The sequence below is a fragment of the Macaca nemestrina genome, chromosome 2, assembly GCF_043159975.1.
Source record: "Macaca nemestrina isolate mMacNem1 chromosome 2, mMacNem.hap1, whole genome shotgun sequence".
NCBI classification, from domain to species: Eukaryota; Metazoa; Chordata; class Mammalia; order Primates; family Cercopithecidae; genus Macaca; species Macaca nemestrina.
In genome coordinates, this window is record NC_092126.1 from 21,796,306 (window position 1) to 21,822,504 (window position 26,199).

Genomic DNA, 26,199 nt, shown 5'->3' on the forward strand with positions numbered 1-26,199 from the left:
GGAAAAGAAACTTTTTTTAGTACTGGGTGTGACCCAGTGGTGTCATCCAGTTCAAAGTCCTTATGTTCACATCTGGTGACACTAAAGTTGCTCACAGGTAGGAAAAGGTGCCATGGACCATCCAGCTTATTAATATCTGGGCTGACATGAGAAAGACAGTCTTCAAAGGTTTCTGTTTTGTTCTTTCTGATAAACCAGTTATATCCAGCCTAGAGTCCCAGGTTAGTGAATGAGGAAAAGTACAAGCTTACAAGTCATTTTCAATAATTCTAGAGATGTAAGGGGAAATCTTCTAATAACACAGGTATGGAAGACAAATTTAAAAATCAACTTTCTTTCCTTTTACCTGGAATTATGTAAATTCAGTATGGTCACACTCATGCTGCCCAGAAGCTCCACAAAGCTTCTGAACAAGATTCAAGAAGTTGCTGCATTATAACAAGCTACCTCAGGGTAGAATTTTCTGGACTATGATTGGTGGATCTTACTCTGACACAAGCGCCATTATGTAAAGAAGACACCCCCCTTTCTAAGTAGAATCTGCTCACGTAGACCAAAATGAGACAGCTAAACTAACGTTACCCATAGCAATGAATGGTGCTTATTGCCTGTATACTTATCTAACTTCATTATGTAGTAGCATCATAACTGAAGTAATGATTTATGTATAATCATAATGTGATGGTAAACTTGGATCATTCATTTAAATCTGGATTCATGCTTAAATGGAAAGCCAGTAATAACTCAGATGGAACTAATTATTTATTGTTTAATGCATGCAGTTTAGACAAGAATTTCAAAACACAAGTCCTTGGTGACATTAAAAAGAAAAAAATTCTAAAATTACTGTACTATATCAAGCTACTTCTTGTTACAAATTTACATTTTAGGTCCCTGAGCTATAATTTTTAAATTTTCAAAGGGAACAGATTTTCAGGGAAAAAAAATACCTATAAAACAAGAGCTGTTTGGACAGAAGTTAACTTCACATTCAAAATGAATAAAACCATTTTTCCCCACTGGAAACACCAAACTTTGAAGCATATTGCTTCATGACTTAAGATAAACACACCCAGCTAACCTGGTTCTATCAAACCTTTAAATTTATTGTAAAAGAATAATTATGGGAATTCCACATATTTATGACCTCAGATATTCCAGGAAACTTGGTTAGGTCGTATCCACCCCAAAGCATATTACTCCTGCTTACTCTTTTGCCAGGCTTTTATCTTTCATTCTAGCTGCAAAACTTCAAGAGTCTCTTCTATGAAGCCATTTGGACTTACCTAATCTTGCTTTCCCTGAGGACTGCCCAAAATTGACAATAAAGTACTAGGGCAGAGACGCTATGCCATTAAAAAGAAAGATGTAGTAATTTAGTAAATATGAACTGCATAGGAATTCTGTTAGATAAATACATTCAGAAACAAACAGAAAAGAAATCAAGTTTCTTTTGAAAAACTTCATAGTTTGAAAATTCATGGTTTCAAAAATTATGGATGACACGGAAAGTGGAAACTACTATCAACATATTAAATGTTAGGAGGCACTGTCCTGGGTATCTGGTCAATTCTCTCTCACTAAAATCTTTAGAGGAAAAGATGCATATTCATTTGGCAGCAACTGGATACAATCTTTGTAGATTTTTATATTTTTATCATTTTAAATGTTTTACATTTTCTTTTTTTTTTTTTTTTTTTTTTTTTTTTTTTTTTTTTTTTGAGACAGAGTCTTGGTCTGTTGCCCTGGCTGGAGTGCAGTGGCCGGATCTCAGCTCACTGCAAGCTCCGCCTCCCGGGTTCACGCCATTCTCCTGCCTCAGCCTCCCGAGTAGCTGGGACTACAGGCGCCCACCACCTTGCCCAGCTAGTTTTTTGTATTTTTTTAGTAGAGACGAGAATGTTTTACATTTTCAACATTTTTAATCCCTTTTATGTCAATTGCCAATAATTCAAGTCAGTCTTGCCTATAAATCTCAAGATTTGTACCAAAAATCCCAAATTCCAATAGATCCAAAAACAAGCAACCAAGGAATGCTCCCAAGTATTTCTCTTAAAACAAATTATTCTTTAAATATTTAAACAATGCAAAGGAAGAGAGTTTACATTTAATAGATATCTACCATATTCCATGCATCGTGCTCAGCACTTTAGATAAAATATCCTAATATCTGTACACATGGTATTAATATACTCACTTTCAATGAGGAAATTAAAGCTTGAGAGATTGAATAGCCCAAGGGTGAGAGCTAATAGATGGCAACACTGAAACAACCCCTACAGAAGAAGTAGCTTAAATTTTACTACATTATCCTCACTTAATTAAATTAGAAACAGAGTTGCACTCAGTACACCTATCCAGTGCATTAGAGCCATTAGGTTACAAGTAACAAAAACTCAACCTAAACTAGTTTAAACAAAACAAGATATTTTATTAACCTCCTTAAACAAAGAAGAAATTTGGAATTGGCTTTAAGAACGACTAGAATCTTGGACTTAAACAAAGTTAAGCCTCTCTCTTTCTTCTCTCTACACTGATTTCTGCACACAGTAAGGACATAGTCCCAGAAACATCACTCTCTGATATTACAGTTTTGAGATATAAATCCCCCATCTACCAGCTGCTAATGAAAAAATATTTAGGGCAAAGTCTCTCAGCAGCACCATTATTGACATTTTGGACTGGATAATTCTTTGTTGTGAGGTCTGCCCTAGACATTGTATATGTTTAGTAGCATTGTTTACCCCTACTCAGTAGTTGCCAATAGCCTCCCCAATCATCCCCATCATAACAATTACAAATTGTTTATAACGTGAAATGTCTTTTACTGTGGGGTAGCAAAATATTCTTGTGTTGAGAATCACTGCTTTAGAGAGAACTACGACTAGTCTAGTTCAATGTAAGCACCCACTCTTCAACAATTCTCATGCCCAGAAAATGGAGTCATTTAAAAAGATGGCAACTCCAGTTTAGGCCACATGCTAGAATGGGATTGTGGGAAGAGGGGATAAAATTCATTAAGAGGAGAAAAGTACAGCATTGACATGGTCCCTAAGAAAGTCATTGAGACTGGACTGTACTCCAATTTGTGTCAATTCCATGCAGATTATAGCAGGAAAGCAAATCTAATGAGCATCTTTACCTGACCCAAATGAAGTCTTATGAATCATTCATGGCCAAATGCCCACATCTTCTATTGCATTCACTATGATTTTCTATATTCCAATTGCTCTAGTGTAACATATAATATATTCTCTTTTTCACCAAACTCAGTATTCCAAGCACATATTTTAAACGTGCAGTAAATTTACTTGTTCAAGGTAGAAGATTATAATAATAGCTAACACTTATTGAGTACCTATTTCACAATGGTCCTATGAAATAGGCACTATTGCTATCTCTATGTTATAAAAGAAGGAAAGTATCTTACAGAGGTTAAGTGACTTACCCTTGGTCATCTAGCTGGGATTTCAAATCATGTCTGTTTAATATTAAAATAAATGCTCTTATACACAAACAAATGTTATCAATAGCTTTTTGGGACCCAAAACTGAAGAGCCAGGAAAGAGACAATAGAAGTCAATGTGGTTCCTCTTTTCCGTTTTCTCCAGTTATCTCCTCCTACCTATATGCCACCCCTCACCCCTACACACACACATGTCCTTCTAGGAATAAAGAAAACATCATTGAGACATTTTTTTAAAGTAAATTACTAATAAGTAGAGACAACTCAAAAATCAAACACTGAAAAGGATAGTTGAGGGTTAATCAACTTTCATTCCTATTAAATTATGGCCCATTTTAACTGATGTTTATGAAGCAGGAGGGCAAAGGATGGGCAGGATAATTGCTCAGAAATATACCCCTCAGGGGAGCAGCATCATAGCAGGCAGCATTCTTTTACAGAGAATTAGAAAAAGTAGTTGCAGATCTTAAATGTTGCAGAGGGTTATAAAGAAATCACAACAAAGTAGAGTCTAGGAGAATTCATCAACATTAATAAGTCCAGGAAGTTTTGAACCTCAGGATAGTTACCAAAGAGTATTTTCTTTCTCCAAATAGAAATCCTTAAAAAGAAATAGTAGTAGAAGGAGACCCAGCTAATGGTTTTAGCTTTGCCCCAACAATGATTCATTTTTATTAGTCATCTCTTTATTCTTGGTTTTCTCAACTGTAAAATTAGTGAGTTAGATTACCTTGCCAACTAGACTACTTCTTTCTTTCTGATATATCCTACAGTCCAGTGTCAAGAGGCTGTGATGCTGGTACCACAGGACAACTCTTAATCCTACTTAATCTAATTTAAATAGGTGCTGAGCACTTCTTTTGGCAACTCCAAATCAACCTGGTCAGGAGAAACTCTACATGCAACTCAGCTATCTATCTGCATAGAAAAGACTCACTATTCCCTGCTTTAATGTTTTACCATATTCTTCACAAGAGCTGCTGCATGATAATATCTGAATTTCACTGTTTAATTATCTATCTTCTTATCCTTCATCCTAGACATAGAAATCATCTTGGACCACATATTAGCCTGTTTTCATGCTGCTATAAAGAACTGCCTAAAATTGGGCAATATATAAACAAAAGAGGTTTAATTGACTCACAGTTCCACATAACTGAGGAGGCCTCCAAAACTTAAAATCATGGTGGGAGGCAAAGGGGAAGCAAGTCACGTCTTACATGGTGACAGGAGAGAGAGAGACAGTCAGGTGGGGAACTGCCAAACACTTTTACACCATCAGAACCCATGAGAACTCATTCACTATTATGAGAACAACATGGGGGAAACCGCCCCCATGAGTCAATCACCTCTCACCAAGTTCCTTCCTGGACATATGGGGATTACTATTCGAGATGAGATTTGGGTGGGGACATAGGCCACATTGCACAGATTATCTTGTTACTTTTGCCATCGTCTCGGGTGGGGGCAATCTGTGTCTCTTGTTCCACGGGCCCCCTAAGCTTGCCTATGATGAAGTTGGAATCCTCTTAAGTAATCTTTCTCAGTATTAACTATTTTTAGTTTGTTTTGTGTTCTTAAAGCAACTTCAACACTGGAATATGAATTCAGTTCAAAGCATTGAACCCTTGAATGATACACCTCAGTGTGTCACATAGTTCTATACCTACCTGTAGCTCAACAGTCTGGATAATCTCTAAGGCCCTTTCAAGTAATAACATTCTATGATGTCATGGTGCTGTAGCAGTGGTATTAAACATAAAACATTTAGCAAAAGAGACGTGCTGGGCTGCAGTTAAAAGATTAGATCATGAGCAGATTTTCAAAAATTGTCACTCACCAGGGGCAAAATGGTTTCAGGTTTTCCAACCAGAAATAACTACATAATACCACTATTATAAAATAGTGGTATACCACTTCATACCTATGAAAATATAGGTATGAAGCCCTATACTCTTAGAATATACAAAAAGCACATCTATCCTCTATTGTAGGTGAATTACAGAGTGATGGGACGTGCCTAGGATCCCAAGCAATTTTCTCTATTTCCTAAAAATGAGTGGGAGTCCCATATATACTTTTCTTGTGATGTGTTAATTACCATGACTAACACTTCACCAAACCTTCTCTTTTTCTCTTGATTCGGGGGTAGGGTAGGGGTGGTGAGATGCTTTTGAAAAAAACACATCAGAACAAATACATCCAAATTAATGGACTTCCTCAAAGGGCATGCCCTTCGCCTAACAATGCCAACGGTCATGCAAACTCCTCTGAAGCTGTACCTTGGGAAACAATTTCAATGCCAGTTTTTTAAGAACGTTTTTAAAAATGTCATATGTACATATACCGTATATTTGGGGGAAAAAAAGTCAACTTGATTACCCAACTCACTGAGCCATTTAGGTTAGCAGGCTTTACCATGAAACACTTGGGGATTTTTTTTCTAAAAACCACAATGACCCACAAAGTCTTACAATCATGACCCATAAAGTCTTACAAACATTTACATACTGTGCCAAAAGCTGAGGAGGAAAACCTAGAAGTTTCAAAGATGTTTTTGTTAGTGACAACATCAATTACAACACGTTTATGGTCTCTCAAGATAAAATATTTTTTAGGTGTTATACTCATTAGGAAGTATAACTTTTAGCCTGCGTGTTTTATGTATATTATTTTTTATTTAGCCCCCGCTCATCTATGTATCTTTATAACACTTTATTTCAGAAATAATTTAAAATAGTTTATAAGGAGACATTAAAATACAAGAAATAGCAAAAATTAAAAGTGAAGCAAAAGAAGAACTAAAAAGAAAATCACATTAGGGACATAAATAGAGAACAGGAATGACGTTTACAATGTACATCATAGTGTGAACTTATGACCCAAAATATGGTGAGTAGCCAATGGGAAAAAGGAAACAAGGTCAGCTACACAATTCACAATGTTCGGAAGAAAGGAAGCAATTCAACTGCACAGGGAGAATTGTGTAACTTACAGGATTTCCTTTTGCCATTAACCCGTAGGCAGAGCCAGTCAAGCTTTTCCTCAGAAAATGGTTTTGAATCAATTCTATGTCCTGGGTGGCTCAGTGAATAAGGCCCCAAATTCTGTTCCATGTTGAATACTTCATGGAATATAGCTTTAATACTCATAGCTTTAACATTTTTGAGGCATATGTAAAAAGACACTTGCCTTTATCAAAATAAGATTTTAACAAAGAATGCCTAACTTTGAATAATGTTTATTCCTCTAAGAAAAAATATTTGCAAATATCTCCTAAAGTTACTTGATTAGGCCACTGTTTGGTGGGATTAGTATATAATAAATCATAAAGTTTAAAGAATACCATCCAAAATATCTTTTATCATAGAATAGTTGATACACCTTCTCTTTAAGAAATGTATTTGACTAATTTACTTTTTTAATGGTTGCAGTATCATATTACATTTCTCTGAAGATATCAGTTATATTCACATACATGTTCAAAGAGGCTTGTACATGGGTCATCTTTGCACATTGCATATAATAATGGAAAATTGGAAAGTGCTTAAATGTCCTTCAACAAGGTAAGGGTTAAACACTAAATGACACATCCTAGAACACTATGCGCATACTAAAATGAATAAGGTACAGTTAAATTGAGTCTTATGAGAATATTCTAAAACATTTTTGCATTCTTTTTCTGTTTGCTTTATTAATTCTGATCTTTGCTGGTCATTTTTCAATTTGTTGATTCTGATGGCTTTTTTCACAATGTTAGTTTTTCCAACAACTTAATGACTCTTGGTAGTATGTATCTTTTATTTTGAGATTCTCTATTAGCCTGTCTGAGAATACTATACAGTTGACCCTTCATATCCATGGGTTCCACATCTGCAGACTGAACCATTACAGATGGAAAATATTGTAAATAAATAATACAAATAAAAAAGTATACTATAATAACTACATAGCATTTGCATTTTATTAGTTGTAAGTAATCTAGAAACTATTCAACTTGTACTGGAGGATATGTGTAGGTTATATGCAAATATGCTATTCTACATAAGGTAGTTAAGCATATATGGATTTTGGTATCCGCAGGACTTCTAGAACCAATCCCCCTGTGGATACTAAGGGACAACTGTATTTGTCACTATTCATTATAAGGAGAGAACATGCTGCTTGGTAAGACAGGCCTGCCTTATTAGTATTAGGACCCTCCCTCCCATGTGATATCAGCAATCTGGGACAGCATCCTTTCTCTGAGGCCAAGTCTCATTCATTGCCTCTGCAGAGGGAAATATTTCTGCTGTCTGTTGCTTGGCACAACTGAGAGGAGCAAATATTTCCGGGTCTCCCAGCTTCTCTTTCTGTAGAACCTCACACAGTCATTCTGAGAATTATTCCACAGCCTCTTTCTCCTCTGTTGGCAACTGCTGATTTTGAACTTCTCCTGACACTGCTCCTATTTTGTGTAGAAAAACTACCCTGTTCATGTTTTAGACAGTCAGCTTCCTATTCCAATCCAGTCTGAACTAATTACTTCAGGGATTTCTTATAACATCCATCCATCCATCTACAGGATCTGTTCTGGTTTTTCAGCATTGTTACAGGTTTTATTTTTAAAATCTATGCTTTGTATTATTTCTAAGAATCTAGAGTGGGAATAGAGGCAGGTATGTTTGTTCAGTCCCTTCTTGGTCTCTTTTTCATAAATATCCAATTGAAACTTCCATGGGAACTGGGTTGATAGAATAGATTAATTTAAGGAGCATTTGCATTCTTTCCAATTCTTCCAATAATGAACAATTATTTCTATTTCCCCATATATTTTCCTTATAAAATGTTATAATTCCACTCACATATGTCTTAGACACTTTTTATTAATTATTCCTAGGTATTTTGTTCTTTTGTTACTATTGTGAAGGAGATCTCCTTTTTCATCAAAATTGCTAACCAACTCCTATTGGTATATTAGGAAAGCTATTGATTTTGATATACTTGTAACTGATCACCTTGCTCAGCACTTTTATTTTTTCTAACAGTTTTTAAATTGCTTCTCTTAGAGTTGCCAGACAGATGATCACGGGACAATGTGAAATGCGTGTATCAGTATTTTCATTTCAATATCGTTTACTGTAGAGAAAAGTAGAAAATAATATTAATCTCCATCAACAGGAAAATAAGAAATAGATTAAATAAATTATGATGCTTACAGATGATAAAGCACCAAGGAATCTTTGAAAGTAAACACAGGTGGAAAGAAATCCACATGTGAAAAGAAAATTAAAAGGATACCAGACAGCATAAGTATTTTAACCCAATTTCCTCATTCTTACATAAGACTCTTTATGTATATGTTGTGTATATGCCAAAAAGGAAAGAAAGAAAGAAAGGAAAAAGGAAAGAAAAAAGGAAAGAAAGAAAAAAGGAAAGAAAGAAAAAAGGAAACAAGAAAAGAAAAAAGAAAAAGTTTAACACTTACACAACCAAATGTTTAAAATGGTTAGCTTTTGTTTTCCTAAAAGACCTGCAATGACTACGTCCTAACTTTTCTGTAATAAGAAGAAAATAAGTCAGGCATGGTGTTTCATGCCTGTAATTCCAGCACTTGGGAGGCTGAGGCAGGCGGATTGCTTGAGCTCAGGAGTTCAAGACCAGCTTGAGCAACATGGCAAAATCTCATCTCTATAAAATTACGAAAATTAGCCAGTCATGGTGGCATGCGTGTCCCAACTACTGGGGAGGCTGATGTAGGAGGATCACTTGAGCCCAGGTCAAGGCTTCAGTGAGCTGAGATCATGTCACAGCACACCAGCCTCAGTGACAGAGTGAGACCTTGTAAAAAAAAAAAAAAAAGAAGATGACAACAATGATGATGACAACGATGACAAAGAAGAAGACAAAGGTGAAGAAGAAGAAGTAGGAGAAGACAGAGGTGTTGTTTAAATGTATGTTGCTGGGTGGCTTATTATCATTCACAACAAACATTTTCTGACATATGCCATGCTCTCCATGTGACTAGCCACATTATTCTGGCCTATGTAAACCAGTCTATGTGGTGAGATGAGTGAGTAAGCCAGCCAATTAGGATTCTTCCATTGGAGTAGAGACTGTAAGAGAGAATGATAATAGAGCATTCTCAGAGGCTATCTTAAAAAAGATGAGCTAGACAGAGTTCAGACTGAGGAATCAGTTTATGGAGTTTTACCATGAAGTCACATCCAATATGGATAGAGTAATTCCAGCAAGGCTGATAAATACATAGGCATCTCAAACATTGATACTGCTCGATATAACACTTGCTGAGTGTATTTCATGTAAATTATTCAGGCCATGCAAACAATAGTCCCCAGCATTTGTCCTCAGGTTTTTATCTCTGTATCTAGTTGTTGTTAACTGCTTTATAGGGAATGGCACACTCTACTTCTCTAGAAATCTGTATTTCACCCAACATTTTAGGTTCAGTTCAATCCCATCTTGAGCTTATTTACCTCTTTATAGAAGCAATGATCCTCTAAGGCTAACCTGACATCTGACTAAAAGACCCTGCAGAAGCCATAAACTCCATTGGCTGCCCTGTTGCTTTGGGAATGTTAAGCTTCATCCTAGGTTATTGCCACGCCTTTGTCTCAAGCAGCCATATGCCTGGAGTTTCTCATTCTCTCACCTCTTCTGGAGTTGTATGAAATACCACACTGCAAGTGAACAAGTCTGGCATCCCAGGTTGCCATTAAAAAGGCCATGTGATATAAAGCAGAAAGTGGAGGAGAGTTATGTTCCATGACATATATTTGGACCAATGAGAAACTGAAGCTGGGGAGAGGGCTGGGCAAATAAATTTCACCTCCTTTATTGTTCTCATGGACTTCTCTGAGCTGGAGTTTCTCCAACCAGGCTGGAGATGCCCTTTAGATTCAGTAAATACATTAGTCAAGCAAACCAGAATGCCTCCCGATGTTGATTATAAAGCAATAGTGAGCACAGCAATGCAGCATTTCATGTCACTTCACATCTTTCTTGACTTTCTCTTTTCTTCACTCTCATGCTCTAGACTACATGTCCCAAATAAAGTTTCAGTTTTTTACCCTTTCCTCAGACTCTACTTTTAAGAACCCAGGCTATGATAGATGTTACAGAGAGCTATGGGATAGATGCCTCTCTGGACCACCCAACATTCGCTTAGCCAAAAATGGAATGTCAAACATTCTGATTTCGGTCCCACAGGCAAAGTTTGCATAGATTATACAACAAAATGGGTATTCATTTTCTGGGTATGTTGGAAGGAAGATTTGATTTTTTTAATCAACAACATAATTCATGACATTGTACATATTTACTTACAAAAATGTAAAACTGTTATACAACATGTAAAATCTATAAAGCATATAACATGACTTTACTGCAGAGACTATATCCAAATCTTCCAAATGTACATCCTTGGCTGACTGACTGACATGTAAACAAATCATAAGACAAGTTACTTCATCCAATCAGAACTCAGCAATGCCTTCAGCCCCCAGAGTTGCTTGTTTATATCATCTATCAGAACTCATGACTAAATTTTGATAGCAGGTTACGTAGAATTTTATAAGCTACGGAACTCAACTAAAAAAGTGAATTGTCATGAATAATGACTAATAATAAAATAATCATAAAAATGATCATTGAGAGAATGTGACAAAGGTGGAAAATTTGAATCAGATTCGGTAAAAATAATTTTTAATTGGTTACCGATGACTTAAGAATATGTTCTGCTTGTGTGACATTTGCCTGATGAATTGTTCACCTAGAACCAATCCCCTCACCTTCTTCTGAGTTTCCACTGCCCTAAAACCTTGGTATTTATCATGAACTGTTTTCACACTTTTGTTCATGCTTTCCTGTCTGTCTGAGACACCTTTCCTTTTTTAGCTGTCTACTTCTCAGTTATTGTGTTACCCTCTTAAAGAGCCTACACCATTAGACAGTGGTTGGCATACTACATCCCATGGGCCAAATTGGTCTCACTCCTGGTTTTCTAATAGCCTGACAGCTAAAAATAATTTGTACAGCTAAACATTTGCAATCAATCTTATAATGGGAAACACTATCTTTGAGTTCCAGTTAAGCAAGATGTTATCTATCTCCCAACAACAATAACATAAAGTCCTTTTCCTTGATAGAATATCTGCATTACAAAAAACAATGGACTCAATTATTATAAATCTACTGAATTATTTCAGAAACATTTATGGACATTTCTTTCCTCTCTTGTTATATAAATACCTGTCCAAGATCTTTGATTTTTCCTCTTGACCCACAAAGCCTAAAATATTTACTAGCTTGCCATTTATAGAGGAAAGCTACTAACCCCTGCTCTGGAATCATGGAGCTCAAAGCAGTCAGAAAACTTATCTATTCAGCACCTGAATATCCAGATAAAGAAACCTATGCCCAGAGAAGGAATGAGTCCTGCCTGCCCCCTGTTTCACAGCAGCCGTAAGACGGGTCTCCCAAGCCTCTGAATGCACCATGCTCCTCCCCAACTCAGAGCTCCACAGCTGTTTGTTAACTGAAACAGGATTTCTCAAAGAACATGAAAACCAGACAGTATGCCCGATCTCCATCAAATATACCTTTCCTCTTCTGCCTTTTACTCCTTGTTTAATTTAATGGAAATCCAATGCTTGGCTGAAAATCAAACCTCACTCTGGCTGCAGTAAGCGCTTGAAGATGTTATGTGAGAAGCAGCTTGAAGAAGGAGTGCAATCAGTTAAGTGTGAGCAGAGCTGAAAGCCTGAAAAGACTCCTACAGCCTAATAATGGTTTATTAAAAAGCTCTGGCAAGGCTGCGCCAGTTTGACAGTTGGCCCTCACCTTTCATCTTTCTTTTGAAACAGCTCAGTAAAACCCATCTATCTACCTCTGCCTGGAGACCTGCCATTCCACAAGGCAGAACTTTTTACCTGGGGCAGAGTGTTTACACTGGAACTCCATACAACATATGTACAAAAAAGGTCAGACACAACTGAGCAGCCTGCCTGCAGATTATATTGAAATTTACTATTTCTTAAAAGAGGTCCTTTTAAAAAATATATTAAATGTGTGCTTGTAATAAAAGAGCTATTTGAACGTGTGTGATCCGTGTTTAAAGATCATCAGCTATATGAAACCTGTTCCATGGAGACTGTAATGGAATGGTTGAGAGCTGAAAAATACTGAGCTGTTTTCCCTCTGTGTTTATAAAACTTATTTAAAAGCATTGATTATAAATACTTTTTTTTTTTTTTTTTTTTTTGAGACGGAGTTTCACTCTTGTTGCCCAGGCTGGAGTGCAATGGCACGATCTCGGCTCACTGCAACCTCCGCCTCCCAGGTTCAAGCGATTCTCCTGCCTCAGCCTCCCTAGTAGCTGGGATTATAGGCATGTGCCACCACGCCCAGCCAATTTTGTATTTTTAGTAAAGACAGGGTTTCTCCATGTTGGTCAGGCTGGTCTTGAACTCCCGACCTCAGGTGATCCACCCGCCTCGGCCTCCCAAAGTGCTGGGATTACAGGCGTGAGCCACCACGCCCGGCCATAAATACTTTTAAAATATCTACTTCTCTAGCAGTTGTCCTTGGGAAAATTAGAATCCCAACTTGCATGTTTAATGAGACAAGTTAAGTTCAGAGAGAGAGATAGAGAAAGAGAGGGATACACACATAAACATATACATACATACGGTGTTATTATTGCAAAAAGTCATGATTCTCTGAGCAAATGCTTGATGATAAAGAACATGTATAGTCTAAAGCTCAGAGATAGGACTTGTAACCAAGCACACTGTACTTAATTTATAGGGGAATTTTTAGAAATAATATTCACATTATGATGGTAGTTGGCTGGGGGTTCTTCCTATGTATTCCTATCTGCATTCTTGTCACAGCCAGTCTATGGATTGTGCCTGAGACAGGATGCTTGTGAGGACAAAGGCATGGTGGTCACTCCTACTGAGCTTTTTCTTGAAACAGCTTCTTTCTTTCCAATCCATTCAGATAAATTCTGTATAAATAAAATCCTCAATAGACCATAAAAATAATGTTAGTGTTCATTTGGGAAAAAAAATCAAAGATCCAGAAATGTTTTGGCAGCTTAAGAAATAAAGGCATTCTATTTTAAGAGTAAAAGTAACATATGCTTCACTAATGTGTTGGGAGAAGGGAGAATGAAGGACCCGTAGAACTGAGAAGAATCTGAGGAAGGAGGTGGAGGTGGTAAGGAGGGGAAAGCCACAAGTATCTGTCACATTTGTCATTTTCCTACCTTTCCCAGGGTATGTTGCTTTATGTTTCTGAAACACTAACACATTTTCCTTTTCAGAATAGCATAGTGGAAGGAAGGAGAACTCATCAATGGAGAGAACCAACTTTGCCATCAGACAGTCTGGACCTGAATCCCAATTCTCCTACTAAGTCATTTTCTAATATCTCTGAACCTCAGTTTCCACAAACACAAAATGATTATACAAGCAAGGTTTGTTTGTTATGAGGATTACTTTAAATAATCCATGTAAACAACTCACAGAGGCTCCTGACTTTGACAGGCACTGGACAAAATGTAATGAGATAAAGAAGAAGTGCAGGTTCGTAGTGGAGAACCACAGAGCCAGCTTGGGGTGCTGTCAAGAAGATCCTCCATGGCTCTTTGTCATCCCCCAGCAGCTTGAAGTTGAATGCTGGAGAGAGCTTTAAGGCCTTGGTGGTTCTTAAATTGGACTGCACATCTGAGTCATCTGAGGAACTTTCCGTTTTAAAATCTAGACTTTTGGGCCTTGCTTCACATCTACTGAATCAGAATCTCTGGGTTGGATCTCTGACATTAGCATTTTTTTTAAATAACACCCTAGTGATTCAAGTAAGCAATCAAGTATAGGACCTTCTGATTTAATCCACCTTCCCTTAAATAAAGGAATTCTTTCTTCAACTTCCTTGCTTCAACCTCTTCGGGGTACTTCAACACTCTCAAGCAGCCAGGATCATCTGTCATGTCATTTCAGTTGTTAGACAGTGATTTTCTATGAAGTGCAAAAACCTTAAAATTTCTACACCTGCATATTAGTTCTTAGTGTGGAACAATCCATCTTATGTAATAACTTTTCTAAAATGTGGAGGAGGCTAATCATCAGATCTGCTTTACATCTTTTTTCTTTTTCTTTCTTAAGCTCTTTCAAATATTTCTCCCAGGATGTGGTCTCTAAACCAACTCACCATCATCTTCACCTTAATAAATGTTCAATTATAATATTCTTCTTTAAAAGATCATGCCAGAACACAATAGAATTTTCTGTGTGGCCTAGTCAGCATAAAAAATCATTTTATAATCTCCTGAGCAATCTAATGTTTGTTACTTAGTTTCTCTCTTTTGACAACTATCTAATATTGTTCAGGCTGTGGTACATCAAAACCCCAGACATTCTTCAGTAACTGCTGCAAAACCAAATCTTCCTTATTTTTAGTCCCATGTTTAACTTTTTGAGAAAAATTTAGGATCATATTTTTCCCACTTTTAAATTTCCTTTGGAAGATCTTGATCGATCATTTTAATTTGTTGAGAGGATATATAGAAATGTTATTGTAATTAACATATTCATTATTCTTCCTTGCTTCAGTCATTTTATTCAACCATTAGCTTAAAAAAGACCAAGAGTTGTAAGACCAAAAGTTGAGGCCTGTGGAACACTACCAGAGATCTCCACCCATGTGGGCATAGATCCATACAATCAGCTGTGAATCTAAAACTATAGAATGTTTTGCTGACCTCAAGAAGAATTCTAACTGGTGAACTCCAATAATTATCAGATCTAACTCTAATTAGATCCACCAACCTCATCAAGGTATCTATAAAGATACAAACAAGTGGTAATGAATCTTCACCTTTTTAAAGGGTATAAACAATTCAATACTCTATTTCAAAATTGTGTAAGATTGTGTCAAGTTTGTCAGTTAACATCAACCAGAAGCTAGCTTTGTTTGACTGTTGCCATTTTTTACAACTCCTTTATAAGTCCTTGGAGATTAATGACAATGACTCAGACTCAAAAATCATGCATCTAAGTTCTGTTAGCCATGATCAGTTTTATTCCCATGTACTTAAATTATTTTAAATCTACTGTATTTTCTTTTACTGACTCTTCATGGGCCACAACATCACCTTATTTTGTTTTCAGTTTCTTCTTTTCCATTGGAAAATGCTTTCACTTTACAGACAATGGAAACAAAAATAGGAATTGTGCATTCTCCTTTCTTTTCATCATGTTAATATCCACATATTTCTTCAGGATACAAGCTTGATACTTCCTCCAGTGTGCCTTTGGTACCCATTGTTCCAAAAATAGCTGAAATAGTTTTCAGTGCCATCATAATTCTGATAATTTCCTTAATCTTGACAATACTGTGCCCTGCTTTCAAAATTAACTTTGATTATTTGACATGTGAGGTGTAATAATTCTTTGTTGGGGGTTAGGGGACAATCCTAAACATGTAGGCTGTTTAGCCATATCCCTGGCCTCTGTCTACTTGATACCAATAGCACATATTTAATTGAAAATGTCTTCTGACATTGTCACTAATTGAGATCCAAGATTTTGGAAATTTTCACAATCATGTGTCAAAATTTTTGGATTAAAATGCAATTTTCATTGCCATTGCCTGTAGCTGGTTCATACTTAACTTTGTTATTAATATCTCCATGTAGTTGGGTCATACATCATAACTTTCTCTGGGTGATCCAGACTCTTACATCTACAATTCTAAGATATGGTCTCTTGAATCTGACATGTTCCTGATTTCATTTGCAAATCTGCCACTTTTAATCCACCAAAGAAAAACTTGAACACAATCCCAGACCTTCTCAGGTTGTGAGATTAAGATAAAAATAGTGAAATCATGAGACAATACTTAGCCATTCTCAATGCTTCTAATTCCAGTACCCACATTGGAATGGAAGAAACCAACCAGTGTGCCTTGGGCTGCTCCTTGCAAGCATTTCCCAAGAATACTGATTTATACCAGAGGTATAATTTTTTTTTTCTCATGGGTTATTTCTAGCTACTTTTCTAACAAACTTTTTCTCCTAGTTCCCACTGCCTGCCCACCTTTGACTAGCACATTGCTAGATGTACTTTTTAGTGGTATGTCCTTGTAATAAAGTCTACTGAACAAAACACAGAAGGTAGTATTCTTTCAAATGTCTTTTGGGGAGAAAGAAGACAATCCACAAAAAGAAAGGCAAGAATGTTCTTTTAGAAACCGCCTGCAGTGGCAAAAAGGAACACACAGAAAAGGACAATTTTGTGATTCAAAGGGAATGCAAAAGTCAGAATTCCTGCCAACACAGAAGGATAGAGGAACGCAAGGTCCTAGAAGCGTAAACACTAGATGTGTAAGGTCACCAGGCTCTCTGTCTACACACAGAATGCTAGTCTAGCTGTGTAGAAGAAGATAAACTCTGTAATGTTTGCACATCTTTCCCACCTAAGTTCAGAGGATCTGCCTTCCTCTTTGTGGCACTGTGAACCCAATTTCCTAAAAGTATCCAACACAAATTCTTCCGCAGATGTTCTCAGGAAGTTTTCTGGGTCACCCACAAAATATGTTTTATACTTGCCAATAGCCACAGGGCCAAAAATTTTCAAGCTATAGTGTGCATGAGAATCACCATGAAAGCTTATTTAAAATGCAGCATTCTGGGACCTGCTCTCCAGGACTTTATGATGCATGAGCTAGGGCCTAGGAATTCACATTTTAATAATCAACACAGGTGATTCTGATGCATGGTTGAGAAACACCATCCCAGGTGTCCCAGGGTGAAACTGAGAAAACCTTGATACTGGACCCTGGTCATGTGGATATAAAATCTATTTTATCATGGAATTCAGTATTTCTTTCTCCAAGAACAGTGCAGGGGCAAAGGGAAAACTTATCCTTCACTCTCTGAAAGTTCACTGATAAAAGGCAGATTAACAAGAGAAAAGGCACATCAAAATTTATTTTAACATGCATAGTATGGGAGAATTGTAGGAGAATAATTATTCAATAACCCAATTGGATACAGATATTTATATAATCTTCTTCATTAGGGAAACGGAGATGAGAAAAATGTAGCAATTTGAGGGATAGTAAATGATTTTTAGGGGGATTCAATGGGCTTAGAGAACACACAACAGCTTGTTACTAAGTCTATTGGGTCTACAGAGCAAACAGTTGATTGTGACAAAATTCTGTCTAGATGTGTTGACAGATTTTTGTCTCTCTTTCTGCAATTTGAGTTAAGTTAATGAAAACCCAGATAATGCAGTTGTGTTCTTCTTTGTCAGGTCAGTTTCTAGGCAGATAAGGGAACTTCAGAAAAAAATAAAATTCAGCCTGTGCTTCGGGAGAGACAGACCCTTGAGAGACAGGTGTTGGGTAAGGGTAGGAAGGTCAGAATGACTCTGAAGCTGCTCCTTTAGTCCAGTGTGTCAAAGTGTGTATTGGGAGATATTGGTTTCCGAGTCCCAACATTCTCCTGTCTGATGGTCAGGGAAGGAAGGTCAGAGTGAGGCCTCTTCTTTAGTTCAGCACGTCAAAGTGCATATTGGTTTCTGAGCCCCCAAATTCCCACCTGAACTTCCCTAGAAATTTTACCTACTGAAAACTGAGTTGGTGGATGTGAAGAGAAAAACTGAGTTAGTAGCTAAATGACAAAGGATCCCATTAAAGTAGTCTCATTCTGGGAATAGGCCAGTCCAATTACACAGTTGTGTCTCATTTTAGAAAATCGAGTTGCAGATGGGATCTTAAAGTTAGGCCTCTATATTCAGGGAAACAGATCTTTTTAATAACAGACATGTTTATGAAACCAGGCAAAAAATTAACGTCTGGGGCAGCCTATAAACTAGTTTCGTCTAGAGTGGAGGGCAGTCATCTGAGACGACCAGTGGCAATCCAACAGATTTTCCTGGGTTGTAGTATATGTGTAAAGTTTGTCCAAATATAAACTATTGCAGCAATTTTTCTTTAAAGCCAAGTTGACTAGCTTCATCTTTCAGGGCCTTAGGAAAAAGGCAGCTTTAATTTTAGTAATTTCAAGTCAAAAAGGTAGGAGAAAAATTTAAAACATTAGTCAAGACAGTTGCAGCCAGATATTGGAGGGAACAACTTTAAAATTCAGTCCAGAATTTTAAAAAATCTAACAAATGGACAGGTCTGTAATCTAATAACAAGTGCACTAACGTTTTTTTTTTCTGAAATATAATTTTTCTCTCTCCAGTCCCACCTTTCTACCAAACATAAATCATAGTAAGTCTAGTTTGTTTGTAAAATAAGTTCAGTCTTTGACCTAATGATTACATAAGTTTAGTAAGAATGACAATTGACCATATAGGCTATTTTTAAGTTGGCTTTGCTAAAACTTTTTCATAAGGAACCTCAGATTAGACTTTTCTGAAAAGCCTCTCAAGGCTTTGGGGCCAAGTCAAGGATTCATCATCAGACTGTGCCCAAGTGAATTCTTCTTTTCCTGAGGTCTTAAAAATACCTTGAGATTCCTAGGCCCACCAGAAAGTGACATTTTTTACTTACCACAAGGCTAGAACCCTGTAAGGGATTCGTGTTAATAAGATACCAGGCCAGTCTTTCCAAGGTAGAGTGGGTTCTGGCTCTATAAAGTCAATCTGAAATCCCAGTTCCTTAAAGCTGTCTGATGATACTGAAGAAATGACCTCCCAGTAAAAGCCTTGCTAATATTACAATATTTCCAATAGTGTCTTGTTATTTAAAAAGAATTCTTTTAAAAAAAATTAGACTTTAAAAAAAAAAAAAAGAATTCTTATTGAAAGAATGCTGACAGTATGCTGACAACTATATTGCCATAAAATAAAAATACCTATGAACAGTTTCCAAATTTTGGAGAGAATCAGGTAGAGAGAAAGAGAAATGTTTTAATTTTTCTCACAAAAGAACACTTTACCAAATGGCTGTAAAGCTTCATAGAAAAAGAAATTTCCTTAACTTTTGAAGGCAAAACACAAAAAGAAGCAACAAATGTTTAAGGAAAAAAGTCATAAAAATCATTTCAACTCAATGTAATTAATTCTAATTAATTTTTGTTCTGCTTGATGTTGGATTACAATTTTATGAGTCCAGTTTTTTATTTTTTATTAGAGTTCTGGAAATTTTTACCCAGTGCAATGATACAATCACAAAATTGCCAGAATCTGCATTTGTCAAAGCTTTTTCTCACCATTTTTATGAACCTATTTAAAGACATACTTTAAGATTTGCAACCTGTTTTTAGGGGGGAAAAAAAAAGCATCGGAAAAAGGCAAATAACTGTGGACGACTAGACTTAAAATGGCAATGGTTAAAGATGGAATTGACGTGAAAATGTGGTCATTCATTTTTTGTGACCCATAAAAGTTCAACATAATAATCATAATAATGACTGATAGCATATGCCAAGACATTAGGAATCACATGTAATTTTGGAACACATATTAATAACATTAAAAAGGTTGAACATAATTTTTTATTTCGGAATCTTTCCCATATAATTCAATGCATAAAATAAAGATGTTAGTTATCTCACTTTCAGATGCTTCAAGGTCCCTTTGGAGCATCCCCAAATTAGTTTGAGGTCAAACATAATCCATCACATAAACAGAACCAATAACAGAAACCACATGATTGTCTCAATAGGTGCAGAAAAGGCCTCAGATAAAATTCAACAGCCCTTCATGCTAAAAACTCTCAATAAACTAGGTATTGATGGAACACATCTCAAAATAATAAGAGCTATTTATGACAAACCCACAGCCAATGTCATACTGAATGGGCAAAAGCTGGATGCATTCCCTTTGAAAACCAGCCCAAAACAACAACACCCTCTCTCACCACTCCTATTCAAAATAGTTTGGGAAGTTCTGGCAAGGGCAATCAGGCAAGAGAAAGGAAAAAAGCGTATTCAAATAGGAAGAGAGGAAGTCAAATTGTCTCTGTTTGCAGATGACATGACTGTATATTTAGAAAACTCCATCATCTCAGCCCAAAAACTCCTTAAGCTGATAAACAACTTCAGCAAAGTCTTAGGATACAAATTCAATGTGTAAATATCACAAGCATTCCTATACACCAATAACAAACAGGAGCCAAATCTTGAGTGAACTCCCATTCACAATTGCTAAATTGTTAAGACGAGAATAAAATACCTAGGAATACAACTTACAAGGTACATGAATAATCTCTTCAAGGAAAACTACAAACCACTGCTCAAGGAAATAAGAGAGGACACAAATAAATGGAAAAACATTTCATGCTCATATATAGGAAGAATCAATATCATGAAAATGGTCATACCACCCAACTTAATATATAGATTTGATGCTATTCCCATCAAGCTACCATTGAGTTTCTTCATAGAATTTAAAAAAAAAAAACAAACTACTTTAAATTTCATATGAAACCAAAAAAGAGTCCGTATAGTCAAGACAATCCTAAGCAAAAAGAACAAATGTGGAGGCATCACCCTACCTGACTTCAAATTATACTCTAAGGCTGTAGTAACCAAAACAGCATAGTACTGGTACCAAAACAGATATATAGACCAATGGAACAGAATGGAGGCCTCAGAAATAACACCACACATCTACAACCATCTGATCTTTGACAAACCTGACGAAAACAAGCAATGGGGAAATGATTCCTATTTAATAAAGAGTGCTGGGAAAACTGGCTAGCTATATGCAGAAAACAGAAACTAGAAGTCATCTTTACCCCTTATACAAAAATGAACTCAAGATGGATTAAAGACTTAAAGGTAAGACCAAAAACCACAAAAACCCTAGAAGAAAACTTAGGTAATACCATTCAGGACATAGGCATAGGCAAAGACTTCATGACTAAAACACCCAAAGCAATGGCAACAGAAGCCAAAATTGACAAATAAGATCTAATTAAACTAAAGAGCTTTTGCACAGCAAAAGAAACCATCATGAGAGTGAACAGGCAACCTACAGAATGAGAGAAAATTTTTGCAATCTATCCATCTGACAAAGGGCTAATACGCAGACTCTACAAGGAACTTCAACACAAGGAACTTCAACAAATTTACAAGAAAAAAAACAAACAACTCCATCAAAAAGTGGGCAAAGGATGTGAACAGACACTTTTCAAAGAAGACATTTATGCAGCCAATAAACATTAAAAGAGAGGTCATCATCACTGGTCATTAGATAAATGCAAATCAAAACCACAATGAGATACCATCTCACTCCGGTTAGAAGGGCAATCATTAGAAGTCAAGAAACAACAGATGCTGGAGAGGATGTGGAGAAATAGGAACACTTTTACACTGTTGGTGGGAGTGTAAATTAGTTCAACCATTGTAGAAGACAGTGTGGTGATTCCTTAAGGATCTAGAATCAGAAATACCATTTGACCCAGCAATCCCATTACTGGGTATATACGCAAAGGATTATAAATCATTCTGCTATAGAGACACATGCACACATATGTTTACTGCAGCACTATTTACAATAGCAAAGACTTGAAACCAACCTGAATGCCCATCAATGATAGACTGGATAAATAAAATGTGGCATATATATATATATATACACACACCATGAAATACTATGCAGCCTTTAAAAAAGAATGAATTCATGTCCTTTGCAGGGACATGGATGAAGCTGGAAACCATCATTTTTAGCAAACTAACACAGGAACAGAAAACCAAACACCACATGTTCTCATTCATAAGTGGGAGTTGAACAATGAAAACACATGGACACAGGGAGGGGAACATCACACACTGGGGCCTGTTGGGGGTTGGGGAGCAAGGGGAGGGATAGCATTAGACAAATACCTAATGCACGCAGGGCTTAAAACTTAAATGACGGGTTGATGGGTGCAGTAAACCTGCATATTCTGTACATGTATCCCAGAACTTAAAGTATAATTAAAAAAAAATACTTAATTTGGAATTTGAAATTTGATTTTGGGAAACTGTTAAATAAGTCAAAGTTTTAAAACACTTCAAAAATAGAATCACAGGTCACTGTACGGTAATAGCCATTTGTTTAGGCAAAGTGATAATTTTTAAAAAATTAAAAGCAAAATCTTTTACTCTTTGATAATGAGACAGCTTTTTAAATAATCGAAAGGCCTAGGAAAGCTCTTTTGATTTTATGATTAATAACATGGGACACACAGAATCTATTTCTCTTTCTCTTCTCTTCCTCTTTCTCTCTCTGCAATTTACTCAAAAGACAAACAATAATGTTTTACTATCTTTTATTAATTCTACCAGAAAAATCTCATTAAAAAGAGAAAACCAGATTTTAGTATTTCATTAGTGTGCTTTTAATATTAAAGCTAATTTTAATAAAACTTGATAAATAAATTCATCCAGTATCACTCAGCTTTGATCACACAAGTTAAGGTTTCCATAAACCTTTTATATCCTCTTTCCATCTGTTTATTATTTTTCTTCCTACAACTTTCTATATCCAGTTGGTTTTATCTACATCATTCTGACTTTATCCCTTCATGTTGAAACAGTCTTTAAATATCCTTTAAACTAGACAAAATTAACTTTTTTCTCCACAAAGCCACCTTTTTTCTCCACAAAGCCACAGGTCTTCATGGCTTTTTATAACTTTTCTCACCAAAAATACATCTTGATTTTCTTGTACACATTACATATAAAATTCTTTTCCATACTTCTAATAATTTTAAGTACATACATTAAATAAAATAAACATTTTTATTTACCAAAGATTACTAGAATCACATGAACTTAGAAAACTATTTAGGATTATTTATTGAATTTATGAGTACCTATAAGTCAATTTGGTACCATGTAGACAATATAAAAATACCTGTTTAGACATATTCATACATATATACACATACATATATCCACAACATTCAGCACACACATGTATGTATGTGGGTATGCAAAACCAAAAGGGGTTAGGGAGCTCAATGTAAGAGATCAGAGCTTTAGACCTAAAAGGAACCTGCCCACCTGCCCATGACTCTTGGGGTTCACAAAAATACAGAGAACTCCAAAATAAGGTGGTGACTCTGTGTGTGTGTGTGTGTGTGTGTGTGTGCGTGTGTGTGTGTGTGTGTGTGTGTGTTTCTCAAGGGGGTCTCAGAGTCATTAGAAGTCCCCTCTAGATCCCTTCATGTGGCATCAAAGATGGCAGAAGGAAGGAGAAATAACAGCAAATGAAAGAACAAGTCTTTGAGAAGCCGATTTGTGGAGATTTTAAGCTTCTAAAAAAGGCCAGAGAAATTTTACATTTTTCTCAGGAAAAAACATGCCAACAAGAAAGGAAGTGAACAGAAGGACCAAACTTGTAATTAAAATGGGGCTTCAGTCAACTGAAGAAAAAAATCCCAAGGGAGAAACAGAATCCAAAAGAGAACAGAGAAACTTAAAAAAAAAAAAAAAATGGCCTGAATATCAGCTTTTAATTAAGCTGACTATTGACCATGGAGGGTTTTCCTTTCAATCTTTTAAATCTCTTGTTATCCAACTTTAGCCAGGACAAACAGCCAATATTTATGGCTTTTGAACCTTTTTTTCACCTTTCTCTTAATCCAAAATTACCTAGTGACTCAGAACCAAAACCAATAAATCTTTATGACTTAACCAAGGATGTACAAAGGGTGTCCAAAGAAAAGTAAAGAAGCTGTCCTCACAACATCCAGAGTAGCTCCCAAAGAAAGTTAAAGAAAAAACCAACTTAGACAACAGAAAAACAATAGCTCTCCAGGGGAGCAAAATAGATCAATAAATGGGTACCCAAAAAGAAGCAATAGTCACATAAATTTAAAACAGACAATTCAAGCTAACTTTTAAAAATATAATACTGTTTATTTAACTTCAAAAACATTTCAGTATTCTAAACATACAAAAAGTAAAACATGTTTAAGCACACAAGGTTCTCAAACTTTCTTTTTTTTTTTTTTTTTTTTTTTTTTTTCTGCAGAGTCTTTTTCTGTTGCCCGAACTGGAGTACAGTGATGTGATCACAGCTCGCTGCATCCTTGACCTCCAGAGCTCAAGGGATCCTCTCACTTCAGTCTCCCAATAGGTGGGACTTTAGGCACACACCACTATGCCTGGCTAATTTTTTGTATTTTTTTGTAGAGATGGGGTTTTGCCACGTTGCACAGGTTGATCTTGAACTCCTGAGCTCCAGTAATCTACTTGCCTTGGCCTCCCAATGTGCTATACTTATAGGCATAAGCCACCACACCTGGCCAGTTCTTAAACTTTCATTGATACAGTGGCTGTTTGCTTTGTTAATAATGAAGGACTCTGTAGTTTGTTTTAAAACTACCACACTTGATGTAAAAAAAAAAAAAAAAAAAAATTCAACCATTTCTGATGCCAGCTGATCTCCCTTTTTCCACAGCCAAAAATGGCAGCACAATGTGATGTCATGATATATATAAACAAAACAACCTAAAGCTAAATGGATGCCCATCGCAATGGAAACAGACCCAGCCTCACCATGCATGCCCTGAGCTGTGGTCCCTTCAAAAGGCATCATGCTCCACAGCCTCAATGCCAAGCAAGCATCATCAAGAGTTTGTCTCAGTTGTTTCTTTCCTTTTACAAAATGTAGATGCATACGGTTAATAACTCAGAATTTCTAGTCAATAACCATATAGTTAACACCACCTTGCAAATTTAAAAAAAAAAAAAAAAATCCAGAAACATCTTTAAATGCCTTGTCACACTAACAGCAAAGTACAAAGAGTGAGGAGAACACAAGAGTGCCTTTTCATTTTAAAAATGTTTAGAGTTATATAAACTTTGATACTGTTTCTGGGTGTTCCAGGCACCCATGGCTACTTCATGTAAACCACTGACAATTTCTAGAGCACTTTGAGAGACTACAATATGATCGTGATCAAATTTTGTAATTAGACCCAGTGAGGGCAATAGACACTTCTTAAATAAGAGCTATGTCCATTTGGTGCTCTCTAACTCTAAGGTATTCACGCAGTCAGATCAACAGTTTTTATTCATCTTCCTCCCCCGACATCTCCTCTTCTTCCTCCTTGTCGTCTTTGTCTTCTACCTTTTTCCAGGCAACATTTAGTGGAGCCCTTTGTGCCATCAAACTTTCCTTTAGACTTAAAGTCAGCAACATCTTTCTCATATTTCTCCTTCAGCTTCACCGCCTTAGTGATGCAAGACTGCTTTTCACTGTCACTTACACATTCCACATCTCACCCAGCAGTTTTTGGTGACAACTTCAACAGAGATACCAGGTTTTGTGGATTTAATCTTGGGGTAGAATGCTGAACAGAATAGGAAGAATCCAGACGGTGGGCTTTTGAGGGCATTAAGGACCTTTTTCTTCTCGTGTCCCTTAGCTGGTTCATAATCCTTCATTTCCCAATCAGCATAGTTTATCCACCTTTGAGATTTTATCAAATTTATCTTCTCTTTTCCAAACTGTCTTTCACCTCTCAGAGAACTTTTGAAAATTCTAAAAAACTGACAGGGCCAGTCAGTTCTTATGTTCTTCTCTGCATGTCTTCACAAAGAAGACATTAGCAGACATTTTGCCTTTTGGGTTTCTGAGGCCACTTTTAGCCATCTTTAATGTATTGTTCACTTGTCTTAGCAGTGCAGGGCACCATGTGAAGCTCAGTGCTCCTCAGCCCCATGCTAGCCGCCTCCGTGAGAGCCCCAATCTAATTTTTATAAATGTTTATTTTTC